The sequence below is a fragment of the Accipiter gentilis genome, chromosome 8, assembly GCF_929443795.1.
Source record: "Accipiter gentilis chromosome 8, bAccGen1.1, whole genome shotgun sequence".
NCBI classification, from domain to species: Eukaryota; Metazoa; Chordata; class Aves; order Accipitriformes; family Accipitridae; genus Astur; species Astur gentilis.
In genome coordinates, this window is record NC_064887.1 from 24,811,817 (window position 1) to 24,835,500 (window position 23,684).

Here is a 23,684-nt window from a genome sequence, read left to right on the forward strand (position 1 = left end):
TTAACTTTTTATGAAAAGCCACTTACTGAATATTTGTTCTTACTAGCAATCCTTTAATAAATACAGAAAATACCTGTTAAGATCAGTCTTACAGGACAAAGGGTCAATCATCCTTATGAAGAAATAAATGTAAAAAGTGTTTGAATAAGATATGTTATTAACTGAAATTTGAATTTTTATTCAAGAGGATAAAGAGAAGTGAGACATTCTTTAAGCATCACTGAGACAGATTAGTGCTGGTCTGTTGAAGAAAATGCTTACTCACCGTTTGTTTTGAAGAGAGACTGTAGATTTTGTTAATCTCAGTGAAAGGTAGAGTTACCAGCTCTGGAAGGCAAAGATGCCCAGCTTTCATTTGACTCATAGCAAACTTCTGTGTTTGTTTTTAAGCAATCTGGAAGTAAGTGGAGGATGAAAATAATGAGTATTCTCATGAAAAAAGTCTGTCAAGGTTGCTTTTCACTGCCATGTTTAGGAAATGTGTTCTTGATTTATCAAGATAGTTATTATGATAGGTAAGAATGGGAGTGGCACTACATGAGGGACACATTGCTTGTCATTCTTAGGGTAAGATAAAATGTGAGACTTTTCTGAGGCTATGAGAAATAAGTTTTCAGTACATGAAATGTTTTGACTTTTAACTAAAAGGTTGAGCTCTATAATGCCACCATATTTTGAAGATTAAATCCACATGGTACTATATGGAATACAATATCCATTGTTCGTACTTCTTGAATGACTTGGAATCATGTGTTAACATGATGAAACCAGATGGATGTTCAAACACTAAACTCCATTCAGTGCTAGCCAGATGTCTTTTCTGGAGGATGGGGGAGGGATCCTTCAAATAACAATTTCAGAAAAGATATTAACTATCAACTTTTGAGCAATTGATTCAAGTGATAAATATGCTCTATTAATTATTCAGTAATTGCTTTTCTGCTTTTAGATAAGCTTGAGCTGATCTCATCTTACATCTATATCTGAAGCCAGGAACTATCATCTGATCAAAAATGGGTTTTGTTTTTTTGGGGTTCCCCCCCCCCCCCCCCCCCAATTTAAATGAGTAAGTAAAATTAACTTGTTAAGTATACTGGGAGATACAGGGTTTGCTTTTGTGGCTCAACTAGCATCTTACAAAGAAAAAAATGGAAAAAGAGGGCAGTAGAGAACAAAGTAGGTAAGTAAGCAAGCTGCAGAAGGTAGCACTAAATTAAAAAAAAGAAAGAAAGAAAGTTTGCCAAATGGTTAGCAGTCACTCAGAAAGGTTGTATCTCTAAGTTAGATTAACAAATGTTTCTATAATGAGCCAGCTACATAGGTAGCTATGTTTGCAGAAAATGTGTTGCTATCTTCTTGTGTCTTAAAAAAACAAACCAAAAAAAACCCCTCTTCCGTTATGCTACCTTTGACCCTTACACAAATTCTGCTACAGTGGGCTTGCAGCAGTGTGGAGAGACTGTAAATATGTTTAGACAGCTGGTACAGTCTGAGGCCTTCTTAAGGAAATGGAAAACAATACAGAAGGTCTTCATTCAGAAATATTCTCATATAATGAAGAATGCCCAATATCTCTCAATGCAGAATGCCTTTTTCAGTGACTCTTATTGCTTGTCACAAAATAAAGTACTAGTTTTCAAATGGAACAATTGAGAAGTAGGTCTCCCTAACATTTCTCTTTCATACTACGTTAACCTCACTTATTTTACATTTGTGCAGTAGAAGAAATGCCAGCCAAGTTAGGTTTCTAAATTTAAAAATACTGGATGACAAATCTTTGGCAAGGAGGGATGCACAGTTTTAGTCTTCATTATGTTTGCCATCTCCTGTTGTAGAGAGCTAAGGAAAAAAGGAGCAGGAAGCTCATTAAGATCTTGTAGCCAAAGGCCACAACCTCTTCTCCCATAAAAGTCTCAAATTTTCTTAACTGTCTGCTCTCCCTTTGCAAAGTCCAAAACATGCAGTGAATCCTGAGGGCATCCAGTAGGAAATCACTGCTGTCTGGTCTGTGTAAATCCCAAAGAAAGGAAGAAAAGGACATAGGCACTGGGTAGTGCGTTACCCAGCAGAGAGGTGCTGGAGGAGAACAGAGTAGAGAGCTACGTCTTAATACAATAAAAAGTTTGTGAATTCACCCAAGTCTCTCTGGTGTTTTCAACGGCCCCGATGTTCTCATAACCTGTGTATGCAAGGCATCAGTCTCCTACCAGGAGTGTGCTGGAAACACATGATGGAATCCTAGTCCATTGGAGCCTGCTGGGATGAAGCTAAATGTGATGCCCTGTGCTAGTTGCTACAAAATGACCTGCATGCGTACGGGCGTGTTGCCATGTCCCTTGGGGAACCAACTCACAGTTACGCAGTCAAGAAATATATCCATGAACTTGATACACATTCAGTGTTAATCCCTGTTTCTTTCTCAAAGTTCAGGAATTTTTGTTTTGTACAAATTTAAACCAGTCTTTCAGAAAAAAAGTCTTAATTCCTCTTTGAAAAGGACATGAACTTTAGCAACTTTTTAAGTAACTCAGGTTTCACTTCCTTCATTAATGTGACCAATAGATTCTATTTTAATTTTTTTTCCTATGGGAAAGATCTTAATTAATTTACCCAAATTTGGCCACTAAGCCTGAAAAATTCAGCCACAATACTGGTACTGATAGAATAGTCTTAACGAATGGCTCTCAAAAAAAGTTATGTAAACTTTATTCCCTGAATATATGTACAAAACTGGCAGAGGATATTGGTTAGAGGGATCTTTTTTCCTCTTTTTTTATTCTTTTTGTGTGTGATGTGTTTTGTAGAATTGAAGTGTGGATTTAACCATAAAATAGTAAAACTTAATAATAATAAACAAATACAACAAAAAGATAAAGTACATGAGTCACCAATGAGGTGAGGAAAAAGGAAGCTTGGATTTGGAAACAAAATGTCAGATGAATCCCACATACTGAAGCAACATTGTCCCATAATTTGACTTACTGAAATTTTATTAGACAGTGTTTGCTTTACTGTACTATTTTGTGTTTTGAGGAAATTTGCCTCTAATTTTTCAAGTAGCAAACTTATGAAAGAGAGACTAATCAGAATGTAAGCTGGTTATTTAAGTAAAATACAAAAAAATCTCATCCTCTCTAGAATGACTTTTCATATTCATGGCAACCTGTTCCCATTTTTACATCTTTACTTCTTACACCCTCTTTGCAGAGGAATATAGTGATTCAGGACACAGTGGTTTAAAGAAGCAGGTTGGATGAGGGTAGAAGAGATAGGTAAGAAGCAGCTCACCAGTGAAAGGATTTCACAAGGGGAATCTGTCTTTAGTTTTAGAATTTAGTGACATGATGCTCCACAGCACACCTGAGCTCTGATCCTGATGGTATGCAGGAATGGGAAGGAAGGATTTCTTCTTTTCCATGTCTATGATACATTAGGAAGTTGTTTACTGGAAGAAAATTGGTTTTTAAGTGTTATGCAAGACTGAAATATTATATAGGAATTACAGAAGGAGACACCTGTTTGGGGTGGGGTTTTTTGGTATGGCTTTTTTCAACTGACTTGGGAAAGAACTTTAAAACCAAGCACAATTCAAAGATTGTTTGTTTTAACTTCCTTCAGGTAAAATGTGTAGTGCAAGCATGAAGAATGATTGTAAGTTTGAGGATGAGAGAAATGCATGTTCACAGAAAAAGCAGGTTCAGTAGACAATTTCCAGTATTTTAGGTGCACTTATTGTGTGTGGAAGGGACTGGTGATTCATAAGGGTAAATGAATCAAGATACAAGAATAGTGTCCTACTTCTACCATGCTATTTTTTTCTGCAGATTTGATATGGTGTATAACAATTGTAAGAACTCAGTTTAGAATTTACAAGCGATAAGCTTTTATATGAGTCTTCTCTGAAAGACTTGATTTTGATGTTCCAAAACAACATTTGTTATCTACTTTTTTCTACTTAAATTAGAAACTTGACTAATTTCAGATTTATTCAATTTTATACTTGCAAATCATTGTAAAAATCAGTCATTTACAAACATCACAAGAACTTAAATCTCAGACTGTAGTCCTGAAGAAGATTTATAATAGCCACTGAAAGAAAGATAAATGAAACCACTTTTTCCAGGCAAAGGATTCTGAAGTTCTCTAAGTGTAAATACCCAAATGGCTGCTTCCACTGATATATAGCAACCTCAAAAGTGATGATCTTGATGAGACAGTAGGACAAAACAATGTGAAAAATTACTTTTCTGTTTATTTCAAGTCCATCTCTTCAGTGCTATGTACTTTCTTCACAGAAACAATGTCTGTTTTCAGTCTACAAAAGTAGTTGAATTCTTAGCTGTGCAAAAAAATACAATTATGACAAGTACACTTGACCTTCAGTGAAATTAAGGAGAGTACCACCTGCACTAAATATGCCTAGGAAACAGTGTCAGGAGCAATGGGATACAGTCTGGCTTGAAATTGAATCCAGTTGTATAGCTTACTACAATAATAACATTTCAGGTTGCTTTAAAGTTTTTGCTTCTAATTGTACCCTACTCTTAAACAAGCAGTGTTGATGAGTTGTTAGCAGCTGCACTGAGAACAGGAGCATTCTTTGTGCTGAGATAAAGCTGCCCAGCTCTAGAAATAGTCTGTCATGCAATAAACAACTTTTCATTATTTTTTTTCTTGATTCTCTTGTAGTTCAAATATTACAAATGAAATCAAAGAACATAAGAGAACTGGTTCAGGGCACTTCCCAGGATATATTGATCTCTTGCCCTGTGCCTACTCCTAGAATAAACTAGTATAGTAAGATCCATGTTTTGTTTTAATGAAAAAACTTTTCCAAAACTGAACCCCTTAAGACTGTCTAGATAATGAAGATGGTCTAAATTAATTTATATATGGATGTCATAGGGAAACAACAAAGCATTCTTTTAGAAAGACACAGTATACTGCAGGCTGCTTGTCACATCTGAGAGACAAACCAGTAAAATAAATGCTTTGGTCCAGATCCAAACACATCTCTGTCATGGAAGTTCCCTAAATGTAAGCCCTCATCAGACCTCTTTTTATGCAAGTCTCACATTGAAGTAATACCATACGTAGAAGTGTTATCCTGGGTTATTTTGGCTAGACAGTTCTGACTACTGAGGTTCTCCACAAAGAGTACCTGCTGCTATTCACCTCTTAAACCTATACTTTTCCTCTTTTCCTTCAGCTTAATGAAAATTTTGCAGTATAGTTCAGTGAGGAAGGAATGTGGGGGAAGTCAGTTATTTAAAGCTTTTAAATATCTAAATCATAATTTCAAAAATTTTTTAGGCATATGTAGCTGGCATAGATTGCAAATTGTAGGAAATGTGTACTGGCCAGTCTTGTATTTCCAGTAACCTTTATACTGCTGTTGTACAGAGTGCATTTTAGTACATGGTATCATGTGGTGGAAAACTTATGGATCTTAAATGCCAGGTCCGTATCTGAAGCAGGCATCAGTCCTGCAACATAATATGAATGGGGAGAACAGGTTCCTTGCCCACAGTGGGACAAAACACCCATGGTAGGCTTTTCAGAAACAACATGAAATCTGTAATGGTCTCGAAGATGATGGTACCCAGCTTATATACTTTTTCCCCAGCAAAGTGAATTGCAATCCCTCAAAAATCTTAGCAACTGTCTATTGAATATAAGGCATAGATGAATAAACATTACATATGCATGTGCTGTCTTATATATTATCTGCATCCCTGACAACTGTAGAATTTATAGCATCTCATATTTAATATGTTTTACTACACATACGTTTTTGTAAATCAAAATTTAAATTATACAGACCTTATGTAGTTTAGCTTTTTTTATTATTAGTCTGTAAAACTGTTGTGTTTTTCTTTAAAATTCACATCAGTCCCAATATAATTAATAACTATACAAGAAATCAATTTATTTCTGGGGGAAATCAGCTGAAGTGCCTTGGCTGTTTTGTAGCAATGGGTTCTGTTTTTATCTCCCATTTCCATAGCAAAAAGAATTAATTTGAGAGATCAGTAGCATTGTTGGCATACGTTGCATACTCTTCCTGTAATTCACAGTGCTGGGGAGTATGTGACATGAGTTTAAACTTAATCTTGTATCTTTTTATATAGAATTTTGCAAATGGAATATCCTTACAAAGAAGCTTTTTATTAACTTAATGCAGTAATAATTAAAAAGGGAAAAATGCGTAAAACAAATCATTGTGTGTACTTAGGATAAAAAAAGGTGCTAAACCTTGATATTGGTTGTGTGTAATGGATTATGTTGTGTAAAATGCTGTGTGCACTTTGCAGTGTGTGAAACCTGCACAAACTTTCCAATAATGTTGAAGCACTTGCAAAAATGTTGCACCTGGAGCAGGGAGGAGTGAAGGGGGCAAAGGTCAGCATTAGGCATTAAGACACTGACTAAACAGACTTTACACTCGGTGAAAAGTCCAGACAACCCCTGCAGTGTCATCTTACAACTCTGGTTTTCTTCTTTTCAGGACATAGTAATCCATAAATACACTCAAGTCACCAGCAGCTTAGCTCTTCCCTCCCTTTCCCCCCCTTTTTAACTCTCCTTTCATTTTTAATTCTTACATAAAGATCTGAAATTTTAACCCTTTCTATGTCTTTTAATCAACCTTGGGAACTCCTTTTATTCACTGTTGTCGTTTGTTAGACTTCTCATATTTTTAAATCCTCTTTTTTGCAAATTATACTCTTAGAAAAGTGGTTTTGAATCAACTAAAAATAACGCTTGAAATCAGTAGCACAAATTCAGTGTGTGGATAAGACATTCTGGGAAATTATCAGATTTTTATTTCTAAAACAAGTCTATTTCAAACTCTGTAAACAAATGCATCCTTTTTTTCTGAAGCTTCTTAACCAGAGACTTTATGTAAAATATTTCATGGGATGTAGTATAAAATTTGTTTTTACAGCCTCTGAGCTTATTTTTTTGGATAGAGGAAACCAGTTGCAACTGGCATGCTGCAAGAAAATAATCATCTTGCTTGCTATTGTTCTAGGTTTTAATAAAAAAAACCCAAAAAACAAAAACAACAAACCACAAAACCCTCACAGTTTCTCTAAACTGGAAAAAAGTAGAGGTAAAACACAAAGAGGTGTTTGTACTTTTATCATACGATTAAGTCGTTCACTTTTGTATCTATTACACTTAGTAGCTGAAATCATGAGACCAAACTGATTTTAATCATTTTGTCTGATCCCATTAGCCACATCCTATGGCTGAAATGTCTGGATAGACTCCTAATATAGTCTGGAGCCTTGACAGTAAAAATAGGTTGGTGAAATACAGCCCATCAATTGCACATAGCCATGCACATTTTGCTGACTTCCTCTCCTTGTTCCGAGTACTGCACAAGGCCGTACTTCCATGCAGGATATTTCCCTGTTGCCCACTTCACGCTACCCCAACCCTTCTGCAAACCCGCTGTGATGACCAGCAGATCTGCCACATTAACTTTTTCTTAATTTTTACAACTCCTGAACAGCACTGACACAAGATAGCTGAAAGTCTGAGTATTTCTCTCATACTGTGCATGAATATTGATTAATAGAAACATTCAGCAGAAAATGATTTTTTCCTTTTGCACAGAGATCCCTCATACTTGCTCACGGAGGGAAAACAAAGTTTTCAGTTCCATGTGCACAACACCGTCATTTCAGTTAGTCACAAAATGGCGGCCTGAAAAAATCTTCCATGAAATCTCATGATTACTTCAGGCCTACTGATCTCTGTTCCTGTGCAATGATTGTTAAGAGTTGCTACCCAAGGGTTTCTAACTCAGTCTGTTCAATGGTGGGAATCAAAGAATCATCAATAGAAACAGAAAGGTGAAACTGGCACCACAATTTAATGACTGCCAGCGAAGGTATTTACTTCTCGTGGCAAAGGGTTCTGTAGAAACTGAAGACCTATTTCAGCAGGATGCTTTAAGCATGTGCCAAACTTTGAGCACAGTGGTGATTTGCTAGATTGCCTTTGGGATTTAGAAGTAAGAATGTGCTCAATGCCATTACAAGATCAGATCCTTGGTGCACAAATACTGGAGGTAGTAAATGTCTAGGGCTCAGGTTTGATACTCCTGGTCACATGGTGAAGCATTTTAGCCTGCAGTTAGTCTCACTGGTACCACGGGACAGTCTGTTAAATAAGCTATTACTCTACAAGAGTCAGCATTTTAGTGTTAGGGCTTGCATGACAGGACTTTATGTTGAATATAGAGAGAGCATCATTACAGACGGAGTAGTGTCTTCCATTTATCCTATATTCTGAGCTTTTGTTGCATGTTAGCAAAAAATAAAAAGTGAATGTTCAAGTACCTGAAAAACTTAAGAAAATTAAGCTAGAACTGGGTTATGTGAACCTCTTGAGAAACAGGCTTTGTATCTTGTCTAGTTATAGAAATACCACACAAAAAATGATCTGATTTAATAGTAACAACAAAAGCCTGTTGTTCTGTCTGGAATTTTATGTTCTTTTCAAGCATGTGAGGTGTCTCCAGTACTCTTTGCTGTGGTATCTCAATGCCGACCTTGCAATAATAATCATAAATTCAAAACTTGAATTCTACTAATATGATGTAGATGAGAAGTCAGGCAGTTAAATGTTTTGCCCAAGGCTACAAAGCATCTTCCTGGAGAGCTGAAACTAGACCTTTTACCACATCTGCCTGGCCAGTTCCAAAGTCTGTGCTTTGTTTTATGTTCTCAGGCATGTTTCTTCACGCACATGTTACTTGGACTGCATGCAAAGGCCATGCTGCCCACTGCATTTTCTCCTGGGTTGTTTTTCACCTACATTTAAAAAGTGACTGGAGTTTTAATGAAAACCTGATTTAACTGAAGAAAAGGCTATCTTGTTGAAACCATTTTCATAATTATTTTTCAGAAATTATTTTCCAGAGCTGTTTGGTTGTTTCTTGATTCAAACTTATAGTGATAATCTGAAATCATCAACCACTCAAGCGTAATGTTAAACTAAACTGTGAATAGTACAGGGAATTTGTACAAAATAGTACAGGAATAATAAATCTGTTGCTAAATGAAATAAAACAACAACAAAAACAAACAAAAAAAACCAAAACCAAACAAAACCAACCAAACTTGCTATGTATTGCTTTCAATTCATCTTCCCCCCTACCTCTGCCCCCTTCTTCTAAAGGATTCATTTTACCCACTTACCTTATCCATGGGCAATGTAAACATATGGGTAGGACCTTGTGCATCTTCTACATTCTCTACTTGCAAAATCTTGATAAATATTGTTACTTTACTTCACAGATATCTCACTAAATCCAAACAGACTGTAATGATGTCATCTGTGGGCATATTTCTGTAGATAATGTTTGTGTGTGATATATACAGTATTTACAATCTGTACTTTGCATGTAGATCACAGACACAAGTGAGACTGTGATCACCCACCCACATAGCGTAGGTGGGGTATGCGTGTGTAAAATCTAGGTAGGCAAGTTAATAGCAATTGAAGATTACAGATGTTTTAAGGGTGAGGATTTTGGACAGTGGAAAATTATAATTTTTTAGCATTTTAATTTTTTTTTTTTAATTTGAGAAGTACTATAGTCTTCACATTTTCTGACTATTAGACAAGGTAAAGCCGTTCATGCTTTAATTCAGACACCTTTATTTTTTGTTCACTCTTTTCCTGAGGGTTTTTATTTTTTTAAAGTATTTGTCAATTAAACGATGCTGAGTACCTGTTTGTCTGGTGTGTGATAGACATATGTATTCCTTATTGCATGCATTTGTAAGAGAGGAACTTGCAATGATTTTTGGCTGAACGTAAAAAGATTTGCTGCTGTACAAATAATATAAATTAAATATTCTTAATTATTTTAGCTCATGCTAGAAAAGATTCAGGACAAAGGGGAGATTGATGCAGTGTGCCTTACAATGGCCCTACTGATTTCTCTACTGGCCCTTCCTTTGCACATGGTCAATTAGAATTGAAAATCCTGTGCTGATTTCATTCGCTGGAATTTTTAAGCAGGTCAGGAAGAAAGATGTTATTGAAAGGAAAAGTCTCATCTAAATAAGAAAAGAACACGTGGCCATCTGGTCTAACTGTACCATGCCGAAAGTCCTTTTGGCTCAGCTGTAGTTTGAGCTTTGCAGCAGTTTGCCAAAATATCAAACAGAAATCTGTTTACATTAAAACACTCTGTGCTTTTTAATCTATAAAAATGCAATGCGCAGTTCTCTTCCTATCTGTAATGCATGAGCTCATTTGACCCCATTACCTTATTGAGACTGCCTATGTTTCTGGTAGGCACTCAAGTTACTTCTGCTGTGTAAAAGTGTAAGTGAAACAACCAATCTTTTGAAAGTTTTGGAAGTAATCCTGAAGACTTCATTCTTATGACTAAAACTTGCAATTCTGCTTGAAGTAGAAAAGGCTCAAACAAGCAGATGCAACAGAAGAAGTATGGGGGGAAGAGGGGAGAGGAGAGCTTAAAAAAGGAAATTAGAACTTGAAGTTTGTGTAAGTAGCACCAGAGAGTTTGCACAACCAATTGGAGGCCATGGACTAAGAGATGAGCTGTAACAGACATCAAATTTTTAAGGAATGGAGTCATACATATGCATAAGCTTCTGTGATTGCTTTGTTTCTACATTAACTATTTAAAAGTTTAAAGAAGTCAGCAAAAAAACACAGGTCAGAATTTTTCACTTTTAGGTAAACAAGCTCTTTGCTAAAACACATAGCTCCAAATCTCAGGTGCCTGGACAACAGCAGCTGGATGATAATGCCATATTTGCAGAAACACTGGGCATTTGTATCTCCTGCCTATTTTAGTAAAAGCTGCTGAACACCCACTGTTCACAAAAACCAAGAGAACTTACTGGGAGAAGGGGAGAGTGTTGAACTAAACATGGAGGCAAGAGCCCTGTATTCATATGCTCAGGTTTAATGCTTAACTCTTACGTGATTATTCATTACTGTTGCACTGACAAACAATATATAAACTCCTAGTTAAGATATCCCTTCTAATACAAGCTAGTGTGTAAATCACTTCTGAAGCCTAGAGGAATTGATTTCTGCAGGATTTCAGTCTTCAGGAAATGGATAAAAATATGATTGCTTATTGTCATTACCTTAAGAAAACAAGCACTTCCAAACGTAGCTGCAGGCATTACTTTGAAATACATTTGTGAAACATAAATGACAAATTTTATTTTTTCCAGCACAATAGGACAGGAAAAGTAGAAAGGAAATTAGCACATTAATACTAGTGAACTTGTGTATATACATGTAATTTACAAGTATAGACTTCTCATATATGACTCTTGTGTTGAGTTTGCTTGTACATTTCATATAAGGTATATAAAATGTTCCTTCAGGAAAGTGTTAAATATCTTGTTTTTAAAAAAAAAATAAAATACAGGAATACAAATTTGACCACAGTGCTCAATTCATTCTCTTCATTTCTCTGAAATCTGTTTTCTAGAATCTTTACATTGCCTGTGGATATTGTTGCCACTACATGCTATCTTTTCTTTGTACATGTCTGCTGCTATTTGGAAAGGAAGGGGGGGTTTTTAAGACTGTATTTGTGGGATACCTATGCTGGGTTCCTTTTTTAATAGTGTTTATTAGCAATATTAAAGAAAAAAAGCTAAAAAAAAGCCTATCTTTCTATCATGATGCCTGTTAGTGTGACTAAAATACAGTTTAAGCCTTTTCAGGGAGTAAATTAAAAGCAGTGTATGTTTGTGTATATGCATGTGTGTTTAAAAACTTATTTTAAGTCTTTTTCACCCAACGTCCATATTGAAAAGCAAAAATTAATCATGTGTATCATACCATACCAGAAGACAATGCAATTCCAAAGAACTTTTCTTTAGAAAACAGGTCCGCAGGGCATACATTTAAAATTTAAATAGAATAAATGCTTTGAATGTCCCTTTTCCCCGTATGTGTCTGCTGACCCCACCCATAGCCACACCAAACAGAGAGCAACTATTTTGCGGAGTACTGCATTCCCAAGACCAACTTTGTGGCATGATGACGCTGGGCCAGTCAGTGTTCCTCTGGGCTGTGGCAACAGGAAGGCTGGCGGTTGCAAGACCAGCTAACTAGTCCCCTGCCATGCTCCCCTCCTTTGGTTTTAAGACAACCTACTTGTAAAGCATTTTGCTACTGCCTTGTTTAAAACTGCCACAAAACCACCTAGGAGATCTTGCTAATCTCTCTAAACCCAAATATGTTCAAGTATTTCAGCTAAACTGCCTTTCAGATGTAGGTCTCTGAACGCTAGCTATTTGCCTTTATGTAGTATATTGTATACATATACAAAATCTTTCCATAGTATTTGAGAGCTACACAGCAATTATGTAAGTGACGCATGAACTTAACATAAAATACTGCATTGACTGTAAAGCTAGAGTAGAAACCACTGTAAAATGAGAAACAGTAGATGCCCTTAGTTACACTGTGTTGGAAAGCGTGTGCACATATGCATGTGTTTTGTGTAATAATGTGCATATATGTTCACAAAGTTTCTTATTTCATATTTTTTGCAAATCACAATGAAGTTGAAACTGAGCCTGGCAGACATAAGGAGGAAAGGCTTGTGTTTGTCTTTAATCTTTCTGCAGCACGGTTCAGACTTCTGTCTGATTTGCACATAGCAGAGCAAGGGGCTTGCCATGCATTGCGTGCAGGCTCCTTGATTGTGGAGGGGGAAAAAAAAAAAAAAATCTGGCTGGAATCCAGACAGGCGAGCGCAGTGCTCTGTTGATCATTGTGTCTAGCCTTCAGGTGTCTCAGCTCACAGTGGGCGGTGGTTGGGGGAGGGGGAGATAACAGGAGAGCAGACAAAGAATAAAATGGTGTATTTAAAAAAATTAAAATGTAAAAAATTCATGTCAAATCCTTTTTAAAAAAATGCTTCTTTTAACGTTCCTTTCCCCACAGAGGGAGCAAGCAAACATCTGCCCAGGAAGATTTATTTAAGCCATAATTAGTAGCGTCTGGAGTCTTTCAACAATTTCTCCTTATTGCCCTTAATTTTTTTATTTTTTTTTAAAAGAACTCTGCTCATCTTTCACTTAGAAACTGTTTTCACCTCATGCTTTATTAGAGATCCAGCCTAGCCAGGACCGAATCAGATTTCTATTGTCTTTGCTTTTCCCCTTCTTTTTCCCTTCTGATCGTAGTTTTCAGGATCTAACTTTTGGTAGGGGGGGGGTGTGGGGGGGGTGTGTGGGAAGGAGTATGCAGGCGGGGGGGGGGGGGGGGGGAGATCTTATTAAAGGTCTTATGAACGTGTGGGGAAAAAAAGAGAGCAAAAATACAAATCAGTGCTTCTTATTATACAGTTATCCATTTGGGTTCAATTTCTTTTCCGGAAAAGAAGAAGAAGAAGAAAAAAAAAACTCTCCTTTGTCTGTTGCTTCTGTTTGAGAACTCCCATAAATCTTGCCCAGAAAGCAACTTGGGCTTTAGCAGATCTGGCCAGCAAAGCTCTGGGAAGCAATTGTAATGTCTCTTGCTATGGATATTCTTTCTGCCCCCTTCATCCCCGCTGCCCCCTCCACCCTGACCTTCTGACGTTATGCTGTAAAAAGCCCCACACCCTTTCCCACCCCACCAGGATTCTGAGTGAATGGAAGCCGTGATCTAGAGGTAAAGTTGCTTATCAAAAAGCCTCTCCTCGTGCTGAGCGAGTCCAGATATTACACTAGTTGTGTTTTTTCAGTCCAGCCATAACCCTTTTCTAACACTCCCCTGTTGGTTCGCTTCTCCCCCTCCCCCCGTGGAAGGGGTGGGATGGGAACCTTGCTCGACTTCATTGTTCCAAATGTAAGAGCTATTTGCCCCAAAGTGTCTTTGCTGTCTTTCATAGCTAATTATAATAACTGTCAGATGTCTGGAAAGTCTGGGCTGCCCTTGTTGGTGGAGTTAAAGTTTGCCTTTATTTTTTCCCCTTGGGGACAGATCAGGCCTGATTAGACACAGTACAAATAAAAGTGAACAACGTACGTGTGGAGGGCTTTTTGTCTTTGTTTTTCTTTATGAACAAAGCAGCATGCTGGCTATGTCAGGAAGCAGTGTGGCATGCAGCGTCCATGCAGGCACTGCCCTGGAGGGTAACTCTTTTTTTTTTTTTCCTTTTTTTTTTTTTTCCTTTTACTGAAGCATGCAAGAAATATTTCCGAATTTGAATAACACTTTAGATACTTGTTCATCTCATAAGACAAAGTAACCATTGATCTAGCGCACGTAGCATTTTGACAATTTTAAGAGATTGGCTTTTCTGGGTGAAAATAAAAATAAATAGACCCAGTACTCACAGTTTTGTTGTGCTGTGCAGGTCGTTGTCTCCTGCAGAGACAAGGAGGGTCAGAGGATGTCAAGGGTGCAGAATCCCAGTTTAATTCAGAAGAAACGTACAAATGTGCTTCCTGAAGTGGCCTGGAAGTCAGCCACTTGTGCTCAGACATCCCATTGCTGCTCTGCACGCTATACTATCTGCAGTTCTGAATTGAACTAAATACTGCCCATGTGAAAGACAGGGGAAACACAGTCATGTGGGACACACAAATCCACTCTATTGGCTCCGAAGGCACAACTTCAGCATTCTTGCATTTCCACCATTGGTTAACAGTTCAAGCTGAAACAGTCTAGGTCCTCCTAGTGAGTCCGTTTTCCCTTTATGTGTTGAAGAATGACTGTAGGATTTTACAGTGACAGGATTAGTTAGGAAAGGGACTGAAGTCATCCCTTTGACTGAAGCTGGTGGGTGGGGTTTGGAAGCTGTGCTTTTCTCCTGTTGACGTTTTTCCTTTTTCTGCCGGAGTTCTGTGTGTCAGGAAATGCTTGCAGTTAACTTGGGCAGCACAGAGAAACTAAGTGACTTTCTTCAGGTTCGGGGATAGGGACTTTTAGAGTAACACACTGTTACAGATCGTACAATGATTTTTACAGAATAACTCTATTCTGTCCAGCTAAAGGGGGGTTATTTTCTCTTTTCTAAATATTTTTTTTTTTTAAGCCCAGAAAGGGCTGTATCAGGATCATATAACTTGAGCTTTTGCACCATATAAGCCAGGCAAATGAATCCCGCAGTTCCAAAGCCTAGTCTAATAATTTGAGTGATAACAGAAAATAGATGTTACAGAACTATTGGATCTCTGGGGAATATTATGATGTGGTGATAATAATATTTTGAAAGAAGCAATGAATTCCATATAATTGCTGATATTTGGTCTTTTTGAGAATAATGAAACGATAAAGATTAAATAGGAGGGAAGAAGATTGGCTGTTCCTTGGTTTGGTGTTCTGTCATTTGCCTGATTTAGTTCCGCCAGTGTGAGCAGTAATTTGAAATGGTACTCAGTCATGTGTGACATACTTCTCCAATTAACCCTTATTAAAAAGACCTTCCCTAAATCCCACATGCGTGTTTTCCTAGAACCACAGAAAGTAGAGGGATGACAGATTTGTCAGGGTTTGTGTCCATCCTCCTCTCTGGGCGGGTTCATTTCCTTTTCTATGTTTCCAGGGCTTTGTCTAGTGTAGCATTAAATACCCTGAATGTATGGCTCCTGTTGGTGGACTGGTTGAACTTAGGGCCTAATTTAGCAATTGAAGGGCTTAACTAAACTTGGAAATTTACTAGAATAATTATTCTGGAATAGTAGATTCATTATATGCCTGTGGTGTACACAATGCCAAGCACAGACAGACTGTAATGCTGGCATTTGTACTAGGTACAAGCTCCTATACAGCAGCTTATGCCTGGCTCTGGGTGTCAGGACATCTTTTTGTTTCTACTAGTCAAGCTTGTTCATTCCACCTTAAAACAATGCTTCTTCCTCTTCAGAGTTCACCCTCTTAAGGTATTTATAGACTTTTATCATCACCTCACTGACCACCCTTGTCATCACTTAGCGGAACACCATATTCCAGGTGTAGCTGTGTAAGATATGGGAACGTTCCTCCGTAGCCTGTGACCTGGTACCGCTGCAACAAATCAACATGTGTTTGCTCAATATGTGAGCAGGAAAAATATATATATCTTAAAAATATACTTACACACCTGACAAACAGGATTTCAAAGAAGATGAATACACTACATGTTATACTCTGAGTTAAGAAGAAGGCCTTGTAAGGCCTTCTTTGCTTGTAAGTGCTAAGAAGATACAGAGGGTTTACTTTTCTTTAGCAAGTTCACTTAAAAATAATGTTTAGTAATAATATATAAAAGGTGGGGTTTGGTTTTGTTGTTGTTTGTTTTTTTAATCTTCATGAAGGAAGGTGATTGGCTGGTTTGGATAAAATAATGCTACAGCAGTAGCATCAAAACTTTCTCTCCTCCCTCCAAAAATGTTTTCAGCTCCACTGGGCTTTCCACATCTGGACTCCAGAACACTGAGGGGAAAGAACTGAAAACCCTGGGAGACATTTTCTTTTTTTCACAGTGCTGGTGGTCTTCATAATTTTGGTTACTTTTTGTTGTTGTTGTTTAATTCAATTAAAGTGGGAAGAAATACTAATAAAAGAAACCTTACTCCAGAGAGCAGTAAACTCTTTGGTTTTAAGACCAGTATATGGTCTTGTCTTAAATACATCTTTTTTCATGAATGTCAGTTTCTGATTTTAAAATGCTGAAAAGTTATTTAAAGAGAGGGAATAAACATCTGAATTCATTTAGTAATGTTTAGCTCTTTCCTCAAATGAATCATGAGTGAATTTCAGGAAAATTTAGGGAATCTGGAGTAATTATTATTTACCTGCACTTCTTGAGCCATGAATCAAAGACTTAGGTGATACAAGCAGACATTTTTGTGACTCTTACGGTATTTCAGAGACCAAATTAATACTTGGCATCATTGCTGTCTGCAGAGAGAGAAGTAAGTGCATCTTTATAAGTATTCATGTATTTCAATGGACATCTTATTTTCCATATCATTGCCATTGAAAAGAAATCAAAATGAAGACAGGCTATATCACGTTCCCTTTCCTTGAGTAATAAACTGCTGTTTTCTCCATTATTGGTTACTAGAGAAGAATTCATGACTGTAAGAGACGAGAGCATCATAAAATTACCACTGTGTGGAAAATAACATTACTTTGCAAATGCCATCATTGTGATGACGCTTAAGACGTGAGACAAGATGATGTTGTACAGACAGGGCTGTCAGAGTCTGAAGACCGTACTGTTACTGCTATGTGGTCCTCTATGACTCCATCCATTGACAGAATAGACTTCTATTTCTGGTTTTGGGTTAGGTTTTTTTGAGTTTTGGGCTTTTTTTCCATGATCTAGCAAAGATTGGTAAAGACACTTAACTTCTGCCTAATAGAGGTCCTGTTCCTAAGATTTTTTCACTGTCCCCTGGCCAGGAACTCTAGGAACTAAGAGATGACTGAAGTAAGTTAGAAATGGTAGTCACTAAAACAGCTCTTTTTCATTCTTTGGAATTATTGGTGAGCGTTTGGTGTGAGGGGGGAAAAAGTAGGATGGCCTTGATCCTCTTGTATGGGATGCATTCCCAAACAAGTTTACAAAACAGTTAGTGATTTTAAATTTTTATTTCTTGTGTAAATCAAAGCTCAATGACTGTTTAGGGGATGGAGGAGATTTGCCCCTTGGCTTCTTTTTAGCCGTGTGCTACATTTAGAAAGGCAAAAGTCACATAAATTTTCTTTCAAAAACAGTTAGAATAAAGGCACTTACGCAGTTTGTGTGTTGATGTGTTGCATTATATAAACGGATACTTCTGAAAACATCTTAACTGTTTCCTTAGAAAATCAAATGCAATTCTCGTGGGTGTATGATGTAGTTTCTATGTTACCCAGAACTTGTAAGGCTTTCCATTTTTCTTTCTATGGAAAATAATTGAGCTTTACTGTATAGACTCTGAATTTGCTTGCAACTTTGCCAGAGAATTCTTGCTGTTCTTATACACCTTTGCTTTTTATAATTCAGCAGTAGGTGGTATCTGCTAAAGTTTAAATCTTATATTAGTCACTGCTGGTAAAATCCCTCGATGTTGGTAATGCATAAGAAAAGAAGAAATCAGTTTAAAAAAACTAGGAGATACTGGAGAGGTTGAAAAAAGGCAGGGAAGAAGCAAAGTCATTGAAAATCTTCAAGAGCAAGCAAATGGACATAGGGCACCCAAAAGCCATTTCATGGAGTGGAATTACCAGGGCCTGGAAACATGCACATCACTTGCAGTGTGTCCATATATTCTGGAAATGGTTTTAAACCCTAGTTAAGAACAGCCCTAAGCTAACACGAGTAGTTTTTCAAATTCATCTGGTATAGGAGGCCTGTGAAGGAAGGTTTGTTGTCATGTCCTGTAGCAGGAGGAGTAAAACTAGCTGAAATGCTGTCTGAGCAAGTCATCTGTGCTGTACATTAACCAGCTGACCAGGCTGCAGTATCTACCATTTACATAAAGAAAAATCACCAGCAAAGCTGTTAATACCTGATTAAGGGGGGGGGGGGGGACGGGACGGATGTATGTTTTGTTTGTGGTTTTTTTCTAGCCGAGTCTTTTCCCATTTCTCTGTCTCCTCTAACATTTTTGTAGATAAAATGAATGAACCCACATGAGATACTGGGAAGATTTTCAGCAGGCAGAGAGGAAGCTGGTATCCCATTGCCAGTGAAAGTCAGAACTTATTCCTGTTTTCTCTGCAGACCTTCTTTCTGTTTAGGGTCAAGTTTTGGTGGATAGCTTAGATAACCTGGCTGCAATTTAACTGCTACAAAAACCATCTCAGATTCAGTAAGTTCTTGAACTATATGTACTGAAATTCATGCATATTTTTAGCTATTAGTTGTTTCATATTTATAAATCTGATTTTGGTTACAGGACTGTTGGTGAGGAATTCAGATCTTATCAACATCTCATTCAGGTTAAATCATAACATTAGGAAAAAATCCAGGATTTTCAGCTAATCCATTCTAAAATTTTTACAAGTTTATACAAGTGAAAACTAATATAATCCATTAACAACCATATTTGTAGGAGAAAATGTCTAGGTAAAACAGAACATTATGTAAACAGTAGGTTGGTGACTGCAATAATGTTCAGATAAATAGAGCGATACAGATGTTTTAGAGCTTGGCCATATTTAGAATGCCATAGAATTATCATGTCCAGAAAGATTTGATCAACAAAGCTAGAACTAACCATGCTTTTAAGCTGATATACCTCAAGTTTAAAATATATAAAATCCCTTGTAACTATTAAGGTACCATTGAAATGAGAGATACTTGAACAATTTTTATACCACATCTGCACATACCAGAAAGTCTGGTGATTTCTTTTAAATGATGCTTTCTTTTTCCTGGGCTATTTCTTCAATTTTTGTTGAATCCTCCCAGTTTTATCCCTTTTCTTTGGTCACTTGTTCCCATAAGTGCTTTCAGTATAAAGAAATTGTTTTCCCTAAAATACACAGGCCTGAAACTTGACTCGTCCCATTTTTACCAAAAAAAAATGAAGGGCTTTGTAGGGGCAGTCTGACTTGGTGACCATAACAGCTCTTTTTCCCTTAGACTACTATTACAAAGTTAGGTAGCTTTTTCTGGTTTCAGGTAAATTCTTTCATCCCCAATTACCCTATTATAATATATAAATATATGTACCTTATAAATTATCTATTAAACTGTCATTTCCTTATAGAAGTCTGGCACTTTATATTCTAATTTCCTTCTGCTGTAAGATATTCTATTAGTTTCAAAATCTGAAACTTATCAAAATTTTGTGCAATCCAGTATTTAGTGAAGAATGGTAGTGTTTAGCAGTTCAGGTTTCAAATGTAGAAGTCTTCTGATTGAAAAGCTATATGTGGTCTAATTTTGAATTTTTTTTTTATTGAATAGTCATTCCGTGGGATAAATAATCTCTCTTTTCACAGAGGAAATAGATGAATGTTTGAGTATTTCACACTATTTGTAACAAAATTAAATAGAGCATTCTCTCCGCTGTCTCACCCCTACACCACTGTCTGCAACAGAAGTGCAGTATTATTGGTGAGATTAAAGCATCACAAGGAAACAAGTCATGAGCAGTTGCAAGTTCTTTTTCAGTAAAAAGTATACTAAAGTTAAAATGTATTACAACTTTTTTTCAAAGTAATGTATTGTTTGGGGACCAATATAATAAATCTTGGTGATGATGTTTCTTTTTCAATAATTTTGATCTAAAGAGATGACCCATATTTTTGACTCATTATTCTTGTCTGATATCTCAGTCTTTCAGGCATTAAGATAGTAGGTAGTTTGCCCTGTTTCTGTTTCAATTTTGGGTGGTCCTAAACCACGATAGTTTCAAAAACAATTTTTTTTTTAAACCATCTGCTCTCCACATTTTTCTCCTTAATGAAATAATTTATTTTGTTCTTTTCTTAAGGGAAGTTAATGCTGCATAAAAGTAATACTAATGTTATAGTTTTCCTTGCAAGAAGCCAGACCTGTTACTTTAAGGATGTGCATTTTTCCTCTCGTAGCTTATGAAAATTTAAATTAAAAGGATTTAATAATTTAAGCAGCATAGCTTAGTACTGAATGTTGAAGAACAGAGGAGTTTGATATTGCTAGCAAAACACTAGATGTTTCAGAGAATATAGTTCAATACTGCCTTCAGGCACTGATCCTTTCTAGGTGCATGCAGGGTAGAGGTGCTTTCATAAATAGATTATTATATAGTTGAATAGAACTGCTACTCTAGTAATGACATTTTATCTTTAATTATATATTGTATTATATATTCTATATTGATTAATTAATTTCTTATACACTAAAGACCAAAGAATTGCTTTACCAAGAGGGTTTTGATCTTGGTTAAAGAACAAGGTGTAGGCAGAGGGGAGGAAAGTGAAGGGGCAGAGGGGGGAAGTAAATGCAAACTGCACTTGTTCAAATAATTGCAGTCACCGAAGTATTTTCACATATTTGACTCTTGTAGGGGCATAAAATCCTACCCTGAGCCCTCCTGAATGTCCTCCTACTTTAAGTAATCTCTCTTGTGGGGGTTTGGAGGCGTTTGTTGGTTTTGTTTTGGGGTTTGGTTTTTTTATAGAGCCATCATGATGGCATCTAAATATCCTATTACTGTGTCTCTCGTGCTGTTTCTTTTGTTCCTTCCCACTGTTTAATTATGGATCTCATTTGTGCATATCACAATCTAAACTGGAGGTTTCTTGCTTGAGGGACCTTGACTGAGATCCTGACCTTAGTGAAATCAAGGAGGAGACTGGGTTTCAGCGTCTTAAGTGGCACCAGGATTTCACCCCTGCCTTTACTCAGGACATCTCTGGACAAAGGGAACAAATAAGAATGAAGTGCTTGAGTATTAAGCCAATTATCTCTTTTAATTGGGACATGTATAGAAAACTCTTAAACTGAAGAAAGGGTGAAATCTGCTGAATAAATTATTCATAGTAAATAGTCCACCCAGCTTTAGTTCTGACAGAGATAAAGCTGCAGCAGCATCAAAGTGTCTGCTCTTACAGGGTGTTGCTCTGACACAGATGTCAAATGACAAATCAACATGAGGTGAACAGATGAGTCTTATTCCCTGCCTTGCTCAGCTGGAGAGATCACTAAGGGTGGTCAAATAGGCTCCAATGATGCTCTAAGCATCCTTTAGCTGTAAAAGTTAAATAAAACTGGCCAGGAGGTAACTTTTGTAATTCCCTAAATCTGCTTTGCAGATATTACAAAGGGTAGACTACAAATAGCTTGGGAGCTTTTTACCACAGCATGGAGGGAGGAAGGGAAATCAGCAAGACCTTGTGGCCATCTCCTCTAAGACTGAGAAGAGATCTGAAAATTTAAAACAGTTTTTCTACTGGTGAAATGGGTGTTTTTAAAAAGGAGTTCAGCTATTGCTTATTTCATCAGTACTGAATTTACCTCCATATTCTTCTCTGGTAAGATATCTTTGAGACTAGGTAAAAGTGATGGGAATTATTGAAGATGTTACGAATAACTAGTGATTCAAACCCCGTTCTGGGGACGATGTTCTGACTGTTCATGTTTTTGCAAAATGCCATGAAAATCAGTTTCCTTTGGCCTTCTGCTACCCTGTGCAATTCCTGTACCACCTGCTGAGTAACGCTTATCTTTTTTGCCAGTTTTCCATAAAATTGAGTGCTTAATCAGAGAAAACCAAAACCATTGGACAAAAGGTGGTTTAAATGCTTCCTCAGGACAGGCATGTAGGAAAGGGCCTCATTCATAATATTCATCATTCATGTAGGACTTTGGTACAGCTATTTAAGTGTATGCTGTGAAAACAGTCCTGTCTACGTGCAGAACCTGACGTGGCAGCTGGGTGACATGGAGTCGGGCAGCAGTAGCTCCAGCTCTGTAGCCACAGAGAGGAAATCAGAGAATTCAAATCAGATGCCTCTCTAGCCATCAAGATATCATTCATGCATTTTAAATGGCACAACACTGATAAAGGCTAATTTTGTCTGAAATAATCTTTACTGTACCAGATTTTACTTTAGGTAATGAAACAGCCTGTTACAAAAAAGTATATTCTTTCACTTGTTTCTTAAAAAAGAATACAAAAATGAAAACAAGTACTGTTTCCTGCTTTTTGTCCCTCCTTCTGTGAGACAGTGCTACCTTTACAGTCTTTGTCCTGAATGCAACATTTCAAGCCACAATTTAAAATCGGTGTAATTTTGTATCAGATTTTTGGCATTCTTTTAATGGTTTTTAGAAACTCTGTGCAATGAAGTTGAAATGCAGTTTACATTCTTTTGACAGAGTGAAAATCCTTATTTTGCAGTGACGCATTTTCACAGAGTAAAGACGATAACTAATGTATATGGTATCTTGGTTAAATTTCTGTAGCTTTTTAATTCCAGTATGCTAAAATTTCTAGAAATCAAAAATAGAATTGTAATAAAGAGTAGTTTTATCATACTGTTAAAAACTGTACATCATAGACAAACAATTCATGTAGAAATATGTGCTTGTTCCTTTGAGAGAGGTGAATAGATAAACTGTCCAAGGTACAGGGAAATAGAGCATGGATAATGCGGGTTTGAGATATTCTGTTGCTTAAGTGATGCATTAAATCAATATTCTGCAAAGCTTTTTCTTGTTAAGTTATTTACTTGGCTGCTGTCACAATTCACCATTTAGGTCATCATCTTTTTAAAAAAATATATTTTCTTGTGGCCTAATTTAACTTTATCTAAATACTTCAATTCCTCAAGTAATACAACTTCTTCAAATACTGAAATTATAGCACTGTTTTAATGCCAATATTTACACTGAAATTCTTACTTGGTTAATAGGCTAAGGAAAGAATTGACTTTCAAGTGAACTACTAGTTTATCTGCATGAAAATCTATTACCACAAATGAATAGCAAAATTAATAAAAAGTGATGTTAATTTAATAAAAAGGGGAAATTCTTTAATAAAGTTCTGGAAAGAGAATACTGAAAAGACAGACAAGTGTTTCTTCAGCTATTTTAATTTTAACGTGTATCTGCATAAATGGAATTTATGCAGATCAGAAGTTGCTACTTCTCAACAGTCAAAACAACAATTCAGAAATAATTATGGAGATAATCAGTGCCTTGTTTTAACAGGAGGCAAAGGTGTGCACTCAGTAAGGACACCTCAAGGAAACCTTCATCG

General features: G+C 36.8%; 1 long non-coding RNA gene across 4 annotated transcripts in view; it reads right to left on the reverse strand.

Annotated features, from left to right (window-relative positions):
* The window catches only part of LOC126041691 (uncharacterized), a 65,254-nt gene extending 50,517 nt beyond the window's left edge, over positions 1–14,737 (reverse strand). For all 4 annotated transcript variants that reach the window (XR_007506974.1, XR_007506973.1, XR_007506976.1 and 1 more), the window contains exons 1-2: positions 14,352–14,737; positions 266–394 (exon numbers count right to left, since the gene is read on the reverse strand). This is a non-coding gene — a long non-coding RNA (uncharacterized LOC126041691). The remainder of the gene's footprint in view (positions 1–265; positions 395–14,351) is intronic.
* Between the last annotated feature and the right edge of the window lie 8,947 nt (positions 14,738–23,684).